Source organism: Microtus oregoni, unplaced genomic scaffold (genome assembly GCF_018167655.1).
Source record: "Microtus oregoni isolate MIOR12 unplaced genomic scaffold, Mior012 000118F_ref0000498, whole genome shotgun sequence".
Lineage (NCBI taxonomy): Eukaryota > Metazoa > Chordata > Mammalia > Rodentia > Cricetidae > Microtus > Microtus oregoni.
The window spans coordinates 45,592-66,716 of record NW_024544747.1 but is presented as its reverse complement, the minus strand read 5'-3'; the positions used below and the strand labels follow the sequence as shown (position 1 = coordinate 66,716).

The following is a 21,125-nucleotide window of genomic DNA, read 5'->3' as shown; positions in this document are numbered from 1 at the left end:
AACTAATTAGAAATGATTAGAAACTGTCCCTAATACGCATCTCTAAGAGACTGAGGGGAACTAAAACTAAGCCTAGCAGGTATTGTACACCATTTAGTTTAGCTGGAAATTTTAAAACAGGCTCTAACTCTGTATCTCCCTTCCTTTATGGCATTAATACAAAAAAGTATATATGCAAACAGTTCTCTGAAGAAATCACAACAGTAGAATGCATTTCAGACAACAAAGAATTTTGCTGTTTGTAAACAAAGCACACAAACACTGAGCAGTCTCCACAGTCCTTTAAATCACACACACATGCTGTAATGCATGTGTGGAGTCAGAGGACAACTTTTTGGAGTAGGTTCTCTCTCTTCCATGTCGGTCCTGAGGACAGACTCAGACTGGTGAGTGTCTCTACCTACTGAACCATCTTTCTAGCTCCACTCTCAACAATTTATCCTCCAAGAGGACACTCACTGATGCTCTGGTCTGCATGGTATCTAGAAAGTCACATAAGGAAAAGATTCCAGTAAATATATATAAACTGTGAAATTGTAATGCAGGGTATGTGAACCTCAAAAAACAAAGTACACAAGTTTTACCAGGCAGTAGATTATTCAGGAGTTGGACTCTCAGCTTATTAATTTTGGGCTAATTTTCCATTGTACTATTTGGTGTCGCCATTGTTCACCATACATGATCTCACTAGTAGGTAAATCACCCAGAAGGATGATGTAAAACTACAAATACTACTACAACCTTAAACAAATCATTTTTATTGTTTCATATCAAAGTTTTGTATTCATATGTATGTGCACGGAAGCTGTGTGTGTCTTCATGTGGAAACCCGACCGTGGTGCTGGTGAGAAGCAGGGATCTACCAGTCCCCCTGGTGTGCTCCCCCACACTCTCTCAGGTTACACACATGTGCTGCTTTGCCTGGCATTTTACATAATTTCTGAGGATCCAATCTCAGGTCCTCATGCTTACACGCTGGCACTTTAGCAAATAAGACATCCATCTCCTCAGCCTTGTATCTGTTTTTCAATTGTTTGTTTGAGGTAGGATCTCCCCATTTAGCCCCAAACTTGCAATCTGTCCTGTCTCTGCTTCCCATACTCTGGCATTACAAACTTGCACCATCACACCCTTCCTATATCAGGGTTTTGTGAAATTCTTTCCTAAGAGGCTTTGGGGTTGGGGGAAGGAAGGGGAAGCAGAGTTATAAAAATTGGTAAATAAGGAACAAAAATTGAGGGTAGTTTGAATTCTACTTATTTGTTCTCACATCCTCCAAACAAGAACAATGAAATCTTTTGTACCTTCTGAAAGTTATATGAAATGAGCATGCTATACAACTACTTAAGTTGAATTGTATATTTCAACAATTTAGCACCTAACGGATCTCTTATATTCTTGGTATACAAAGTGAATATCCAGAAACATGAACTTGAGGACAAGTTCTTGATTTATTTTTTCTCCACTTCCTTCCTATCTTCCTTCCTTTTTTTTTTGGCAGCGTTTCTCTGGAGCTTTGGAGCCTGTCCTGGAACTAGCTCTTGTAGATCAGGCTGGCCTCGAACTCACAGAGATCCGCCTGCCTCTGCCTCCCAAGTGCTGGGATTAAAGGTATGTGCCACCACCGCCCAGCCTTCTACCTCCTTTCTTTTCTTTTTCTTTGACTGAATATCACTGTGTAGGCCAAGCTGGTCTGGACTTACTCTGAAGCCCAGGTTCAGCTTAAACTCTTGCAACTCCTGCCTCAGCCTCAAGTGCTAGAATAACAATCATGCCCCACTACCACCAAATGGCTTTGAAGTATGAAGGAAATTAAATACAACAGTTCTCCCTTATAGGGAAAGATTCCAAGACTCACAGTGGAGGACCTCAATTATAATAGCACCAAATGCTGCATACATTGCTTTTTCTGTATGTTCTGCAGCATGGTCAGAGAATCAGAGGCAGCCCTTGCTTCCATGTTTTTATTGGGTTTCATTTTTTTTAGCACACGGGGTGGGGGTGGGAGCCTGTCTGGTTGTGGCAGTGGTTGTTTTTTGAGACAGGGTCTCATTACTGTCTCGGCTGGTCTGGAACTCACTATGTAGATCAGTCTGGTCTTGAACTCATATCTTCCTGACTCTTCCTTCTGAGTACTGGGGATTAAAAATTAAAGGTATGTACCATCACACCCAGCCTGTTATTGTTTTGAGACAATGTCTCAAGTACCCCAGGCTAGCCTCAAACTTGCTATGTAGCCAAGGATAATCATGAACTTCTCATCCTCCTGCTTCTACCTTCTGAGTACTTTTATGTGCTGCTGGAGATGGAAACCAGGACACACTAGACAAGTGTTCTACCAACGGAGCTTCAGTGGATAATGTCCTGGTGCGTCTTTTTCAAACCTCTTAGACTTTGAGGCTATTATTAAGTAAAATAAGGCTTACCTAATCTATATTTTGGCAATATAAATACAATACAATATTTACAATATGGGTTTGAGGACCAGACAACCAAAGGGGCAATTCATATCCCAGGGTCCTAAACAGAAATGGAGTAGGACATAGTGTGATTTCCTCACACTATTAATAGTAGGATGTGATTTAAAATTAATGAACGTTTCTTTCTGGAATTTTTCTTAATATAGTCAAATCTCAGTTGATAGAGGTAACTGAAACAGTAAAAATCAAAATTATAAATAATGAAATAGATACTATAATGTTCCATTTTAAGATTAAGCATAATATTTTCTTGTAATTATTTTTAAATTCAAAATCTATCTGTAGTATATATTAAATATTAGGAAACTCCAGCTCATGGACCAAATCTTTCAGTCTGCCACCTACCTTTGTATAGCCTGTAAGCCAAGATTCATTTTTAAATGGCTGAAAATCAGAAAGACTATTTTATGACATTTATATGAAATTCAATTTTAGTGCCTATAAAAAAGTTATAGAAGTGGGGACATATCTAGTGGGAGAAAACTGCCCAGCCTACATGATGAAATACTCTATATTTGATCCCCAGGAGCCCCTCCCACAAATTATATTACAACATACCCATGCTTATTCATCAATATATCATCCATGTCTACTTTTGAGTTAGAATGGCAGAGTTGAGTAAATTTAACAGAAGTCTACCATATTTATTATCTGGTCTTTATGCCGTAATCCCAGAATACATGGTTAAATAACATATTCTAACTAGGGAGAATATCAAAATTTATATGTTAATTATTAATACATAAATACTAAGTCACTTATAATATATCTAAATATTAACTTCTTTTTGTTTGAATTTCCAAATTTTATAAATTACATGTTTGGTTTTTTTTCTGTAAGAGTAAGGGTGCTGGAATATGGCTCAGCAGTTAAGAGCATCTGTTGCTCTTGCTGAGGTCCCAGGTTCTGTTCCCAGCACCCTCATGGTGGCTCACACATCTGTGCCTCCAGTGCCCGAGGATCTGACACCATTTTCTGAACTCCATGGGCACTACACAGGCACATGATGTACATATATACATGCAGGAAAAATACTCATACTCATGAAATAAATCTAAAAATAACTAGCTAAAGTAAAGGCAGCACAGTAGTTTTTAAGCATTGCAGAGTCACCTGGGCACCTTGCAAAGAAATGGAGATTCCTAGGCTTCCTGGATTGTTCTTAGCACCAAGGCCCAAGAATTTACATGGTAATTCCAACATTCAGTAGGGAACCTGAGGCAGGAGAATTACAAGTCTGAGGCCAGCCTGATTACAAAGTGAGACCTCAAGGCTCAAAAGCATTGCCAGGTATTCTGGTTAGTTTTAATTGTGAACTAGATACAACCTAGAATAATCTGCAAGGACAGCCTTAATTGAGGAATTGCCTAGATCAGAATGGCCTTTGGGTATCTGGGATGGGGGTTAGCCCATTGTGAGCTGTATCATCCCTAGGCAAGCAGTCCTGAAAACTATATAAGAAAATTAGCTGAGTATAAGCTGGCCTGCAAGCCAGTTAGAAAGCACTGTCTTCATGGTTCCTGCTACACTTCTCTGGCTGTGAGGTAAGTTGCTTGGTTAGAGATAATGCTGTTTGAAATAGCCAACAGGCCTGCCTTCAAGTTCCTGCCTTGACTTACCTCAATGAGTAACTATGTTATCATCCCTTAAATTGCTTGTAGTCAAAGTATCTATCACAACATCAGAAATTAAACTAAAACACAGTAAGTTTGAGAACCTAAGTTCAATTCCTAGAACTCATACTAGAGAGAACCAACTCCCCAAAGCTGTCCACTGATCTTCATAATGCACTGTTGTATATTCATGGATATATACACAGAATCATAATATAAAACTGAAGTGATTCTGTCTCTCTTACGTACACACACACACACACACACACACACACAGAATGGAGAGTAGTGTTGTTGGGAAATGTGACTCAGTTATAGAGTTCTTTCCTAGCACTTATAAGGTGCTGGATTCAGTCACTAACAACATACAAATTAAAATTGTATATGAATTCAATGTGACTAATGAGGCCTAACTAGTATAGGCCCTACCTCATTAAAAAAATAAAATGAAACAGGGATGGTCAATTGGCAAAGTGCTTGGCTAGCATACCAAAAGCCCTGGGTTTGATCCCCATAAATCTATAAACCAGAAATGGTGGCACAGCCCTGTGAGTTGGAGCCAGGAGGAACAGAAAGTTCAAGTTCATCCTCAACTACAGATGGGGACTTAAAATGGCCTGGGACTACCTAAACAAAAGTTAGTTAACTAGAATAAAATAAAAAATACCTTGGGAAATTCTGATGACCACTGTTTGAGAATCATTAAGCTTCTAACTCCTCTATTGGAAAACAGGTGTATTCTCAAGTCTGTAAGGCGGCTATTCTCCACGTGGCTCCAGGCTCACTTGTGGAGTTAAAAAATCATTTACAAGTATTGAAAAGATCTCCTTAAAGACCAAAACACTTAATAGTATTAGACTTCACAGAAGTGATCTCAGGCCACAAACTATAAAGACATTTAAGAAATCATTTTTTGATTTTGGTACCATATCAATGGAGGCTACAGTTACCTAAAAGTCATCTTTCCTTTTTCTGTTATACATTTGTGGTCATATCATTCATATACTTAAAGGAAAACGACCTATCTTAACAGACTGAATGCAGAAGAGGGTATAAGAAACTAGATGTTTCTGTGAAGCAAGATATTAAAGCACTCTGAAGCTTCTCTCCTGAGATTTTTCCTTTTGTGTATGGGTCTGAGGCATAAGCATATATCACAATATGCACATGGATGTTGAAGGATAATCTTCCACCACGTGAGTCCCAGGAATCAAACTCAGGTCATCAAGCTTCTGTGGCAGGCACCTTGACCAGTTGAACCATCTTCTGCCTCACCTCCCATTTTTGGAAACAGGGCTCCTCTATGTAACTCTGGTTGACCTGGAATTCCCTATGTAAACCAGGCTAGCCTTGAATTCACCGAGATCCATGTTCCTTTGCTTTTCGAGTGCTGGAATTAAAGATGTATGATACCATGTCCAACTTTTTCTTTGAGACAGAGTATCTAGCCCAGGCTGGCACCTCCCAAGCACAGAGATTACAGGTACATAAACCAACTTGGTTTACGCAGTGCTATGGAACTAACCTAGGGCCTAGTGCAAGACAGGAAAGCACTTTACTGAGTTTCACCTCCAGCCTTATTTTTTTTTCTGGCAATGCAGACGCAATTATTTTTGTTATAGTATAACGAGTTTCTTATTATTTTTGAAAATTATATTTTAATCTCTAATAAGGTGAATACCAACATATATTAATTCAGGTATACAAAACGTTTTTTAAAATCCTCAATAATTCTTTTTGGGGGAGGTGACAGGTATGGGGATGTGATTGAGATAAAGTATCACTTTATAGCACATTAGCCCATGATGGCTGGAACTTACTATATATCCAGTGCTAGCCTTCAGCTCTTTTTTTTTTTTGTTATTGTTGTTATTCTTCAAGATACAGTTTCTCAGCTGGGTGGTGGTGGCGCACGCCTTTAATCTCAGAGCTCGGGAGGCAGAGGCAGGCAGGTTTCTGCAAGTTTGAGGCCAGCCTGGTCTACAAGAGCTAGTTTCAGGAAAGGCTCCCAAAGCTACAGAGAAACCCTGTCTTGAAAAAAAAAAAAACAAAAAACAAAACAAAACAAAAAAAAGATAGGGTTTCTCTGTGTAGCATTGGCTGTCCTGAAACTCACTTAGTAGATCTGCCTGCCTCTGCCCCCCCAAGTGCTGGGATTTAAGGCATGGACCATCACTGCCAGCTTTAGTTCTTGATGCTTCTCTTGCCTCAGTCTCCCAAGTGCTGGCATTATAGGCATATATCACAATGCCCAGGTGAGGAACCATTAGCAATTTTTGAGCGCATAAAGAGATAATACTGACAAAAAAAAAAGATACATGGCCATAAGATATACAGAAGTCTCTCCAAGAAGGCTGAGCAGGAAAGTGGACTTGTCACAAAGTCTGACAATTTGAGTTCAACCCTGAGGACCCACATGGCGGAAGAGAACCAACTCTCCCGAGTTTCCCTTTGACCTCCACACTTGTGCCATGGCACCTACACACTAAATAAATTAAAATTTAATAAAAAAACCCAGAACAGTAGTATAGTACTGAGACAGAATAATCAACAGAATGTTGAAGTTAATGTCTGCATTTGATTTTCAGACATGAAGGGACAGGTTTCAACAACAACCAGCTAAGTGGACCAAACAGTTTTGTAGCAACTGACAGAAAACAGATGCTAGTAAGAACCAAGCTGAATAGAAGTTATGTGACTCATGGCCAATGCTTATAGTTGATCTGGAAGCAGGGTTATAAAGGTCAACGACCTGACTCAAGAGTTTTTAGTTTTTTTTTTTTTTGCATTTTCAAACAATCTTTAAAAACACATTAATTTTATGTATATGAGTACTTTGTCTGTGTGTATATGTCTGTGCACCATGTGCCTCTAGTATCTGCAAAGACCAGAAGAGGTCACTGGACTCCCTGGAATCAGAGTTACAGATGGTTTTGAACCAGTGCTCTTAACCACCACGTCGTTTCTTCAGCCCTAACTAGAAATTTTAGAATATTCAAAGAAGTACTTTGAGCTATCCTCAGAAATGATAATGGGAGCCATAACAATAGCAAGTTTCAAACTAGCCAGGATTACAGAGTGAGACACTGCCTTAAAAATAGCAATAATAATAATAATAAAATGACAGCAAGAAGCAAAAGTAGAAATAAACTGGATGTGGTGGCATATCCCTTTAATTCTAGCATTTAGGAGGCAGAAGAAAGCAAATCTCTTTGAGATCAAGCTTTGAGTTCTTATGACTAACATTAGCACTAAGGAGACAAAAGCAGAAGGACCCCAACTTAGGAGGCCAGCCTGGAATATACAGGAGGATCCAGGCTAGCTTGAGATGGCTCTAAAACACGATCCTGTTTCAATAAGTAATAAATAAATAAAATTTGTTTTGTTTTGATGCCCATTTTTGGATAAAGTATGATCTCTAAAATAACAGTGATCTTCACAGATTTTTTCCTTTTTTTTTAGATTTATTTATTTATTATGTATACAACATTCTGCCTCCATGTGTGCCCACACACCAGAGGAGGGCGCCAGATCTCAGTACAGATGGTTGTGAGCCACCATGTGGTTGCTGGGATTGAACTCAGGACCTCTGGAAGAGCAGCCAGTGCTCTTAACCTCTGAGCCATCTCTCCAGCCCCAATTTTTTCATCTTTAGTTTATCTGTTTATGACAGGGTCTCAAGTATCCCATGCTGGCCTTAAATTCATTATATAAGCTCAGAGTGGCTTCAAACTTTAACTTTGCCACCCAAGTACTGAGATTGCAAGCATCACTACCACTCCAAGTTGGAGACCAAACCCAGGGTTGTAAGACTGATAAACCATTGCTCTACCAACTAAGCTACATTCCTAATGTCCCCCTCCATCCCCTTTTTTAGACTGGGTTTTGCTACATTTTCTAGATGAGTCTTGAACTTGCATTCCTCTTGAAGCATCAGCCTCCCAAATGGCTGGGATTATAGACATGGACCACTGTGTCAGGCTCAAAACATTGATCTTTAACGACCAACTTAAAATTCTTTTTTTTTTTTTTTTTGGTTTTTTCGAGACAGGGTTTCTCTGTGGCTTTGGAGCCTGTCCTGGAACTAGCTCTGTAGACCAGGCTGGTCTCGAACTCACAGAGACCCGCCTGCCTCTGCCTCCCGAGTGCTGGGTAAAATTCTTATGATTTATAGCCAGAACAGCTTATCATCTTTCTAGCTTTGTGTGTGTGTGTGTGTGTGTTTTGGGGGGGGGGGTTGTTTTTGTTGTTTTGTTTTTGACTTGTGCGCTCACTACAAAACCAAGGCTGCCTCAAAACTCACAGAATTCTTCCTGTTTGTCTCCTTGGTTAAAATTACAGGAATAAAATTACAGGCCTGATGTGGGATTCCCTTCTGTATGCTATGAATACCATTGGTTAATAAAGAAACTGTCTTGGGCCTATGCAGGACAGAATAGAGGTAGGTGGGGAAAAGTAAACTGAATGCTGGGAGTAAGGAGGCGGAGTCAAGGAGATGCCAGATGCTGCCATGGAGAACAGACGAGCCAGAACCTTGCCAGTAAGCCACAGCCACATGGTGATACACAGATTAATAGAAATGGGTTAAATTAAGATGTTAAGAGTTAGTCAATAAGAAGCTAGAGCTAATGGGTGGAGCAGTGATTTAATTAATACAGTTTCTATGTGGTTATTTTGGGAGTCTGTGTGGTTGGGAAATGAACAAGCGGCCTCCTACAACAAACTGGTGTTCCAATGTGTGCTAGCTAAATCCATATAAAACCTGAGAGAGCTTGGAAAGGAATTCTAGACACTAGAAAACAAAGTTTAGTCACATTTTTTTCAGATGGGCTCTGCTTGCTGCTCCTTTAAGAGAGGTTTTCCTAATTAAGCAGTAGTAAAGAAAAAAAAAAACCATGCAGTTTCAAAATGATGGCTTCCTAGGTCATGCTAGCAGCACAAACTCTGGCTCTTTCAGGAGGCCAAGTACTTAAATGAGGTTTGTGGGCAACATGCTGCAAGTTACTTGGTGGCAGCATGGGCCAACTGGTTACTAGAGTTCAAGTGGTGAGGACAACTCCCAAACGGCAGTAACAGAGGCAATGAACATACCTCTGCCATGTTGGACTGGGCAGAGCCAAAAGGCAAAGCAGCCTTACTACTAGCCAAGCCGTTTTAACATTTTAAGAAACAGTCCTGATCAAAAGAAAATTTCAGATACACAATAGGACAGATTCAGACATAAAAGACCTCTAAACAAGACATAGTGTGTTTAAAAAATGTACGTAGGCTTGGGAGAGAGAAGAAAAATATAGAGAATTATAAAAAGAAGTAAAGAAAAATAAGCCATGTAAAGATGGAAAATTCACAGTCTGGATTATGTATATTATTGTGTTTTCTTTAAATTACTTGACTGTGAATGAGCTAAGTACAGAGAGACATTTCATTGTATGGGCTGCTAAGCCAAACCAACATGGATATTTTAAAGGTATCATGACTTCAAAATTTGGGTCTAAGGACTTGTTGCTTTGAAAAAGAGGTTCTTTTGTTTCCACAGAAGACAAGAATCTGTGGATTAATTCCAGACTAATGTGGTTTGATGGACCAAGACCCCCCCCCCAAAAAAAAAAGTTTGCCGTGAACACTCCCAAAAATACTTTGCCCAACAAAAAGCAGGAAGCAGTTTGGAGAGAACTATGCCCAAATTTCCATATATTGTTTATAAATGTTTGTTTACATTTAAAAGGGGATGTGCTATAGAGATGGATACTTTGCATTGGTATGGACCTTGGTTTATTGATACAAATTTTAGATCAATTTTGTTAAATATATATATATTTATTTATTTCTGCTCTTGATTAAGGTATTGTGCTTGTGCAGCTCATTTGAAAATGTAATGCACAATTAAGAAATATAGGTTAATAGATAATCAAATATATTAGTCAAGCTGTACTCATGTTAGTTAGATTTTCTAGATGTACAGAGATGTATTTCAGATGGATAGGCATTCTTCAAACCTTTCAAAGACTACAGAATAGGGCATTTAAAATGTTTAACAACTTAGGACTTTTCATGAATCTGTTCCTGGAAGCACCAATTACTTCAAGAGGAAAATGGGCAACAAAGAGGCTTTTTATGGAATTTGTTAGCCATTTGGGCAAGAAACTGCTCTTGCCTGGACTGTTTGATGGCATGCTGTATGAACTGGACATGCAGGACCCATACAGAAATGATTGCTGAACTTGCCTAAGGGTGACACTGTCCTTTAGGATTCCTGTTTTATGAAAGAACAAAAGGACACAGAAGAAAGTGACTGATAAACTGCCAATATAGGTAGAACTGTCTTTGAAATTTCCTGTTTCATGGAAAAGTCTGCCAGATACTATAGGCTGGTAGGCTGAAGATGGGTGCCGCAATGATATAGACGAAATTTGGGTGATTGTCCAGGCAGTGAGATGTCTCTGTCAATTCTAGAGTTTTAGAAGTTGCTTACTATGCACTTCCTGTTACTTAGGTAATAATATATCTTTCTGGAGCCTTTGATGGAGTTGAAAAATGGATAGTTATAGTTTTCCTTAGTTATGATAAAAGATAAAGTAAATATAAATATTGTAACTCTAATTTTTGCTTGATACATGTTTTGTTGTATGTAATTTTTCTGTGTTAAAGTTAAAACCTTCCTTTTTATTTAAACAGAAAAGGGGAGGTGATATGAGATTCCCCTCTGAATGCTATGAATACCATTCATTAATAAAGAAACTGTCTTGGGCCTGAGCAGGACAGAATAGAGGTAGGCAGGGGAAAACTAAAATGAATGCTGGGAGAAAGGAGGCGGAGTCAAGGAGATGCCATGTAGCTGCCACTGGGAATAGGTGAGCCGGAACCTTGCTGTAAGCCACAGTCATGTAGCAATATTCAGATTAATAGAAATGGGTTAAATTAAGATGTAAAAGTTAGCCAATAAGAAGCTAGAGCTAATGGACCAAGCAGTGATTTAATTAATACAGTTTCTATGTAATTATTTCGGGAGTCTGGGCAGCCAGGAAATGAACAAGCAGCCTCCTACAACACAAGCCAAAGCCATCATGTTAGCCTGGACTTTAAGACCTCAGTATATGTTTTGTTCTAGGTAGGAAAAAGTCATAATACTGTACAATAATAATTATGGGGAAGATTAGTTCTAGAGAAAATTATCTATTAATATTCTCTAAGTCTACACATTCATTTGTAGCAAAGGCTCTACCTGGGGGTAGTCCATACTCCCTGATTGGCATAGATGAGTTTCACACAATATCAGCAAACCACTGCTTGAACAAAGTTTTAAAAAGTAAGTCCATTAATGGTGTTACTGGATCTGTTAGTGTCAGAAACTTATTAAAGTAAAACCAACGAAATATCACTCTAGTTTGATGGTTTAATAAATCATACTGACAAGCTAGTTTCAACATAAACCATTTTTAACAACCCAATGTTCTATTCAATAAAGCTTAATTTTATATAGTCAAGCATGCTCTTATTCCAAAAAGAAAGGTTATTAGACTGAGGAGAAGCTTTGGTGGATAAGAACTGCATAATCTGGAGCTGGAAAGATGGCTCAGTAGTTAAGAGTTAAGGCTGCTCTTCTAGAGGACTCAGGTTCAATTTCCAGCACCCACGTGGCAGCTCCCAACTGTCTGTAACTCCAGTTCCAACAATACGACAACCTCACACCAAGGGACATAAAAGAAAATTAAATTTTATTTAAGAAAAAGAACTGCATAAGCATAAGGACCTAAATTTAGCACCCAGTTAAAAAGCTGGGAATGGCCATGAGCCTTTAACTCCTATACAAAGAAAGTAGTGAGGAGACAAACTAAGCTGGGGGAAGGAAGAGATGGAACTACCTGAGGCTGCTGGTGAACACCTGATACAGTGAGAATCTGTCCGGCAGGAATAGGCAAGGAGCCACAGAGAAAGACATCTGATGTTTACACACATACATTATATACACACAAATTCTTTAAAAATTGTTTGAGGTGGCGGTGGTGGTAGTTTTTGGTGCTTAGAGATTGAACTTGGGGCCTTGTAGATGCCAAGCAATGGGTTCTTCTACTGAGATACATTCCCAGCCTTTCCCTATTTGCTTAATTTGAAAAAAAAAAAAAAAGCAGTGTTTCTACTGTATCATGCATCCCAAATAAAATCTGACCAGTCTAGGGGCTAGAGAGATGGCTCAGAGGTTAAGAGCATTGCCTGCTCTTCCAAAGGTCCTGAGTTCAACTCCCAGTAACCAAATGGTGGCTCACAACCATCTGTAATGGGGTCTGGTGCCCTCTTCTGGCCTACAGGCACACACACAAAATAATGTATACATAATAAATAAATAAATATTAAAAAAAAAAAGTAAAAAAAAAAATCTGACCAGTCTAGCAGATAGCCTTATTTATCTACCTCAGAAAGAAGCATTTTACGGTCTAGTTTCCTGAGATCTTTATATATTTTGGAGATCAGACCTTTGTCAGTTGCGGGGTTGGTGAAGATTTTCTCCCAGTTAGTGGGTTGCCCTACTGCACGCACTGGTTTTGTGGGAGCCTAGGCAGTTTGGATGCTCAACTTACTAGACCTGGATGGAGGTGGGGGTTCCTTGGACTTCCCACAGGACAGGGAACCCTGATTGCTTTTCGGGCTGAGGGGGGGGGACTTAATTGGGGGAGGGGGAGGGAAATGGGAGGCGGTGGCGGGGAAGAGACAGAAATCTTTAATAAATAAATTAAAAAAAAAAAGAAAGAAAGAAGCACTGCACCTGACAGGAAGATCATAGCAAGCAACTCACCTCAAAGGCAAGCTAGGAGACACTGGTAGAGCATTGTTACCACAGAGGCCCACACCACAGGTTCAGCAAGTAACTTCTTACGCTAAATCTTGGCTTCTATTAGATTTTCATAAAATGGTACTTATTAGGAGGAAATGCAATGCTGAAGAGAAAAAACTTTCTCCAAAAAGTCCGTTTTCATATATATGAGAACATTTAGATGAGAGAAAGCAACAGAACTAGTAAGTATTGTCCTAAGCACATTTCATAAGACTAGTGTACTGAGCTTGGGTTTAGTTAGGAGCCTTTCCTAAACGTTAGCTTACAAAGTTTTTTTTTTAAATCAATTATTTATTTTTATGTGCACTGGCATTTGTTTTCCTGTGGAAAGTTGTTGTGTCCTGGGAACTGCAGTTACAGACAGTTGTGAGCCATCATGTGGGTGCTGGGAACAGAACCTAGGTCCTCTGAAGTGTAGTCAGTGCTCTTAACCGCTGAGCCATCTCTCCAGCCCCAGTCTACAAAGTTTTAAGAATAAAATGTTTAGCAATTCTGTTTTGTTTTGACATAGGGTCTCATTTAGCCCAGGAAGTATTCTCCAAAGATGACCTTGACCTCCTGCCTATACTTCTTAAATTCAGAGATTGCAGGCTTGTGTACCAGGCAGTGCTCAAGAGGAACTCAGGGCTTCATTAACTGAGGTACATCCCCAGCCCCACACAACCTTCTTGAATTTATAACACTCATCATATACCTCCCCAAGGAAGCAAGATAGCAAATGTTTACTTTCAAACTGAACTGAATTTTGTTTCATCATACTCAGGCAATCCATATATATATATATATGAAAAACAAATTTGTATAAAAGAACAAGTAAGGGAAGGAAACAAAATACTACAATTTAACAGGAAAATAAAACCACTGAACATCCTTTCAAAACAAAAGTGTCCACCAGGGAAATACTGAAGAGAAAATAACATGATGAAATATTTTTAAGACGTGAAATGATCCAATGCAAAATCTTTGTTGTTGGGTTTTGTTTTGTTTTTAGTTCAAAGACATGATTATTCCTATTATTTATGTTCCTTCTTCTTTTTTTTTAATCATCTCCACTGGGTCAGCAGAATCATGTAAATTTCATTTTCTTTACAACCTACTTTTCTTCCTGATTCGTCAACAGTTCTTTGATCTGAGCCTCTATTTACATATGTTTGGACTAGAGAGGACCTGAAGAGTGATCAAGATTACCATGCTTTCCAGGAGAATCCATACGTACATTAGGATAACCTTGAATTTCAGATCTTCCTGCCACCACCTCGCATGCTTGGATCATAGGTGTGTACCACCATGCTCTCAGTTCATGGATTCCTGCATGCTAGGCAAGCACTCCACCAACTGCGCTCCATCTCCAATACAATTCATAATTTTAAATAGTGAAAGTGAAAATGAAAACCCCAAAAGAGGAAGGTACTTTAAGATGTATTCATCAACTAAAGTTGCTCAAACATAAATTCAACTGTCAAGTCTAAAATTAACATGCAGAAAAGTTGTTGCCTGCCAATATAAAGACTTCATTCCCTAGATGGCCTCTGATGGTCTAGCTAATGTGTGACACCATTTCTGCTCTAGAATGTGGACCTACCACACTAACTGTAATTGGAAACTATGTATATCTGTACATAGCTGGTGTTAGTTTATATTCCAAACAAACGGTGACAAGAGCTCTAAACTAGAAACCTTAGAATTATGGGGAAGCAGCAAGTAACTAACTGTTCCATGGACAGGAGCTTTAATTTTCTGATTTCTAACTTAAAATGTCTGGGGAAATTTTTGCTTCAAGAGTTACACTTAGGTCTGGAGGGATGGCTCAGGCATTAAAGGCTAGGCTCACAATCAAAAATATAAGAGTTTGGTTCCCAGCACCCACGGCTGTCACTCCAGGTACCATTAAAAATTAAAAAAAAAAAAAAAGAGTTACACTTAATGACAATGTGGGGGAGGGGAGCTAAAAGCTACTATAATTAACACTTTCAGTCATTACACAATCAAAAAGAAACTGACAAGGTAGGCAGAATGAAGAAACTGTAGACTGATGGAATGGGTGCTATTTCCCAGGAGAGTCTAAAAAGAACTGAATAGATTGTTTGTGATATATCAGCATGTCATACAGTAATCTATCAACACTACTATAAAGCCAGGCATGGCACACAGACACCTTTAGTCCCAGTACACAGGGTCAGGTGGCTCTCTCTGAGTTCCAGGACAGCTAGGACTACAAAGAAAAAGAAAGAAAGAAAGGAAGAAAGAAAGAAAGAAAGAAAGAGGGAGGGGGAGGGAGGGAAGGAAGGAAGGAAGGAAGAAAGGAAGCCATTAATATAAGATAGTTAAAACTGGGAATGATGGTATAACTGCTTGTAATCTCAGCAGTTAGAAGGCTGAGGCAGGAGAGTTGTTAGCTGGGAGGTCAGAAGCCAGATTGGACACCATAGCCAAATTCTACCTCAAAAGACAAAAAAAAAAAAACAAAAAAAAAACAAAAACAAAAACAAAAAAACCCACACACAGGAAGAAAGAACAAAACTAACAAACAAAAGGTAAATAGTAATTACAATATCTAACTTTATATTCTCATTCTCTACCCCTATCCAATGGTCACCAGCCTAGGAACTCAAGGATGTCTCAAATAGAACATATTTGAGTTTCAACAAGACACTTCTTGATATTTCACAGAACATAAAGGCTATGGGGTAGGATGTTAATTCAGTGGTTTCATGGGGATAAAATTCACTTGCCTACCTTATTGGAGGTTCTGGATTCATTCTCAAGTCAGGAAGAGAAAGGAGGAAGGGGGGAGAGAAAGAAGGGAGAAAAGGAAAGAACAAAAAAGAAGGAAAAGGGAAAAGAGAAAAAGGGTAATTTGGATGAGTTAATACAGCCTATCCTTGTACATTTTACCAGTGACCCAAAATGAAAATATTGTCATCATGCTTATCAAATTTATCAATAATACAAAATATGAGTAGTAGGGGCTTGTGATATGACTCAGCAGTTAAGAGCACTGGCTGCTTTTCCAGAGGCCCTGAGTACAATTCCCAGCAACCACATGGTAGCTCATAACCATCTCTAATAGGATCTGTACATACAGACAGAACACTCACACACACACACACACACACACACACACACACACACATATACACAGGTATATATGTGTATATATGTATGTGTGTGTATATATATGGTCAAGAAGCCAAAACATACTATCACATGTCTTTAATTTCAGCACTCCAGAGGCAGAGACAGATCTCTGTGAGTTCAAGGCCAACCTGGTTTACAGAGTTCCAGTACAGCCACTGATGTTACACAGAGAAACCCTGTTTCAAAAAATAAAAAATAAATAAAAAAATAATAATAAATAAACAACAAAAAGCAAAACCCCTGAGTTGAGATTCTCAGCACCCATTCAAAAGGCCTGGTATGGAATCATGCCTCTGTAGTCCCAGCACTGAGAAGAATCAGATTCCTGGAGCTCACTGTCCACTCAGCATAGCCAACTGGTGATTTCCAGGCTCAAAGGACTCAGTCTAAGGGAATAAAGAAGAAAGTGATAGAACAAACACCCAGTGCCTTCCTTTGACCTTTGTGCACACACCCCCTACCAAACATACACATACACACACACACACACACACACACACGCACCACACATACACACAAAAAATTAAAAAGTGAGCTGGGTGATGGTGGTGCACACTTTTAATCCCAACACTCAGGAAACAGGCAGCCTGGTCTACAGAGTGAGGTCTGAGAATGATATAGCTCAAGCCATGGGGTCTGCATAGGCAGGCAGCACCTTTACCCTCTGAAGCCATCTCACTAACCCATCTGCAGCATGTTTTTGGAGAAAAAGGAAGACTTTTTCAAGAACTGCAAAATCCAAGAAACATTTTTTAAAAAATTTAAAGAAGTTAACATTTAAAAAATAGTTAAACATTTTTCCTTTTAAGCAAATATCTCATTTGTTTTTCTCAAAGAAACAAAATAAGCACTTTTGTGTTGGCACCTTTATCAAGGGATGGGGCAATTATGTTCCAGTCTGTCCCAAGAAAAGAGTTGTCTTGTTAAACACTTGAAAGACAGTGCTATTTGCTCCACCTAAAACTTCCTTGTAAGGAAAAAAAAAAACTCCTCCTTATCACCTGGACAGGAGATGGAGGCAACACTGACTTTCCCCTCTAGAGCCTAGAAAAAGCTCAGTCTTACATTCACACACCTTTAATCCCAGCACTTGGGAGGCAGAGGCAGGCGGATCTCTGTGAGTTCAAAGCCAGGCTGGTCTACCGTGAGATCCAGAACAGCCAGGGCTACACAGAAAAACTCTGCTTTGAAAAACAAAACAAACAAAAAAATTCACAAAACAACCTTCTGAGAGTTGCAGAGCCAGGGACTCAAGGCAAAAAGAGTAGTGCTGAAAGTTGATTGAAAAATAACTGTTTTGGTTAGAAGTTAGGAAAGGGTCAACTCCAGCACCTGGGAGGCAGAGGCAGGTAGATCTCTGTGAGTTTGTGATCTAGGACAGCCAGGGCTGCACAGAGAAATCCTGTTTTGAAAAAAACAAAAACAAAAACAAAAAAGAGAATTAGGAAAGGAAAAAGGACAAGATACAATAACATTTTAAGCAAAAGTATTTTAAAAATTCTATAAATTATAAAAGCTTAGATTTACTATAAACTTTAAGATAGTTCCTCTGCCTCTATCAAACTTTCCTGCTCCCTTCCAAAAAGCCATTTAAATCCAACAATTCATTTTCTCTACACCTATACCTGCCCAGTTCAATATTAAGGAAAAAAAATCTCAATCTTGCTGACTAGTATGACTTTAAATTTAAGTCAGAAGAATTTATGATCAATTAACAAATTATTATCAATTTTTTTCTTCTTGTTTTTCTTTTGCTTTTCTTTGAGACAGGGTCTCATGTTGCCCAAGCTAGACTTATACTGGCCACATAGATAACAATGATTGGGCTCTGCCTTCACATCCCCAGCGATGGGATTACAGGTCCTCACTACCGTGCCCAGTTTTATGTAGTAACAGGGCTCATCCATAATAAGCAAACGTTCACCTGTTGAGCCACATACCCAGGCCCCAAAGTCTATCTTTCTCCCAGGTGAGAACACTGCCCAAGAGAGAAAAAAAAATCTTTCACTTAAGAGTGTTCAGGTTCAAGCCATCACAAATTCTAGATCGGAAGACCAAAGCAAAAGACTTTGTTTTCTCACTGGATTTTTTTCGAGGAGGGAGGGGAAGACTATTGCCTGGAAAACTGAAAATTCTTCTCAATGTCCAGTAGCAAATGCTCCCAGCTGGAACCCAATTCAGTCCCTATGCTAGTACTAAAGTAATATGCTAACATAGGGACTATGTTAGTACTAAAGGGCCACTGGTTGGTCTCAACAGTTTTGTAGGGACAAATTCTAACCAGGGGGAAATGCCTCAACTGGTTGCTGAAAAGAAGGTCAAACAAACCCCACATGGGATGGGGGTCTTCTTCATTAGTAGTACTTCAATTCTCAAAAGTAAAGGAGGCTGGGTTAAAACTCAGTGGTTGAGAACTTGCCTGGCATACACATAGCCCAGGGGAAAGCCCAGCTCCAGCACTGTCACAGCCTCCAACAGACACACAGACAACACACAGATACACTCCCTCTCTCTCACACACACACAACTGGACAGAAGGAATGTAATCTGTGCATTAGCAAAGAAGTTATTAATGAGCTATATGAGTCTAACTCATTATTAAATGATACACAATTACTAAACAAACGGCAATGTTCTGTCCTTTTCTGTGCAGAATTACGAACTGGTAAGACTACTTCATATAGCTGCCAAACTTCTCTTTAGCTTCGTTTCTTACAGTCATGTTAAATTTCGCAATAGCTTCCACTTACTTTACATCCCCCATGTTTAAAAACAAGAGTTCCTCAACCTCTGCCTTAAAATATTATGGTAGCTCTTTAGTTTCTAAGTCTGGATGCAAAGAAAGCATGGGGAAATGTTCAATTTCCTAAACTGTGATTTATTTTATTCACTCCATTTAAAATATTAAGAGGGAACTAGGGATGTAGTTCAGTTGGTACAGGTGCTTGCCTAGCATGCACAAAGCCCTGGGTTCAAACCACATAAACTGATAAACTGGGCATGGGAATGAATGCTTGTAATTCCCACACTTGGGAGGTAGAGATGGATCACAAATTCAAGGTTATGAGTTCAAAGCCAGTATGGGCTACATGGCATGCTGCATAACACACAAACACACACACACACACACACACACACACACACACACACACACACATAAACACGACCCTGAGTGTTCAGTCTATAACCTCGGCACTTGGGAGAAGAACAAAGGAGGATCAGGAGTTCAAGTTCAACCTCAGTTACCTCAGTTTGAGGTGTACCTGGGCTGCATGAGACCCTATCTCAATTAATACATAAGAACATATACAAGACAATTAAGACTAAGTTCAATCATCCATTAAATTACTCTTAATGAATGAAAGGGAAAAGCCATATTTAAGGAAACAAACTTTATTTGTTAGTGTTTAGAGATATATACAGGTTCTACAGAAATTATACTGCTGAAAAATTTAAACATAGGAAACAAATGAGTTTGCTGAAAAAAATCTGCACATCTCCACAAATCTATACTTCCTATGAACTCTGAGAGATATTAAAACAGCGTCCGCTAAGCAGAAACACGGGAATCTGGGTAGGAGGTGCCTGGGTAGTAAACACCCCAGTGAGAGCAACATGGAAGTCCCTACGGATCTCCAACTTGGGCCTTCGAAGTCCCAGACCCACATCCCTGTGTTTTGAAAGAGATGACACTTGAAAAGGGAAACACTGGAAAAAAGAGAACAAGAGCAGTGTAATGTGTTTCTTCTTCTACACACCTATGCCAGAATTTTGGCTGGTCTGGGTGCCATGTCCACCAAAATCACTAAGCAAAATCCCGACTGCCTTCCGACTAAGACCCAAGCTAAAGACTTGTATGTCAGCCTCTGTCTTTTCTCCAAATATTCCCCCTTCCCTCCGGACTTCCAAACTATTACCGAAGCGATGCCTTCTAGCAACTCAAGGCACTCAGTCTTCCTAAACTCATCCACTTAATCTCTCCAAAGCCATACTTTCTGATACCATGTTTCTGCTGATTCTTATGAACTCAATCGAAACGCCAAACCCTCGGTTCCAATGTCCACCTCGACGAGCTTTTCAGCCGATCAACGCATGCTTTCACCTGAGCGAGGCTCTGGATGTCACCCGAACCTGCCTACTGCCCATTACCTCTGCTCTTTGCAGTGCCGAGCCCTAACCCCACTCTAAGGGAAATCCTGAGCCGTCAACCTAGTTTAGCAGTCGTCCGCTTTCTGCTATTCCAAGATATTCTGATATTCCTTTCTGCTATTCCATTTGACTTCCACTACACTTCTCTTCCCTCAGGATTCAACCCCCCTTTCCTCGCCACGCCCTGTGCCCCCCGGGGCTACTTACCCCAAGTTCTCCCCACACTTCAGTCCTCTGGCCCCGCCTTCCTCCAAAAGGAAGGAGGCGGGAGAAGAGAAGAGGGCGGCACTCCGCAAGGTAAAGGCGATCTCCCATTAGCGCTCATGGCCGCCAATTGTGGCTTCCTGTTCTCTTATTGGTTGTCTTAGACTGTGCCCCACCCTCTTCCTCAGACAGGCCCGGCCACCGCCTCAGCGCCCCCGTCCAACACAGACTGGGAGGGGAGACCCCGGCCCGGGACGCTGGGACTGGCCGGAGTAGAAGGGGAGCCTCCTGTCAGACCACGGACCAGCTAATGTTAACAGGACTCACCCGCTGGCAGCTCCGGCGCCTCCCGCCCGCCCGCGCTCGGTCCCACAATCTGTCTCCTGCTCCTCCTTTCCCCCCTCAGCGGAGCAGATACTTTCCTCCCGTCCGGCCAGGCGTGTTCACTTCTCGCGAGAAGTGGGGGTGCGGGCGCGATTCGTGGGGGCCGAGTTGGAAAGGGACCGCGGGGCGGGGCTTGCTGTGAGCGTGGCGTGAGTGGAAGGCTGGCCGAGTGCTGTACACACGACTCACACGTGTTCGGCTGAAAATCGGGGGTGATGAGGGGGAGGGAGAAAGCGGTAAGGAAATCTCCCGTTGTCCGTAGGTGTGGCGATCCACGGGCGAAGGGAATGAAGGGAATGAGATTATCTCAGGCAGCTATAAAAATAC

General features: G+C 40.3%; 1 protein-coding gene across 5 annotated transcripts in view; it reads right to left on the bottom strand.

Annotated features, from left to right (window-relative positions):
* LOC121444181 (cyclic AMP-dependent transcription factor ATF-7) overlaps positions 1-20,847 on the bottom strand; it is a 114,275-nt gene extending 93,428 nt beyond the window's left edge. For 4 of the 5 annotated variants that reach the window (XM_041645976.1, XM_041645974.1, XM_041645977.1 and 1 more), the window contains exon 1: positions 20,742-20,847. The gene's annotated coding sequence lies outside the window, so the exon portion shown is untranslated. Of the gene's footprint in view, positions 1-20,417 lie in introns of all 5 variants that reach the window. The other variant, XM_041645975.1, reaches the window with a different exon arrangement.
* Positions 20,848-21,125: the final 278 nt, after the last annotated feature.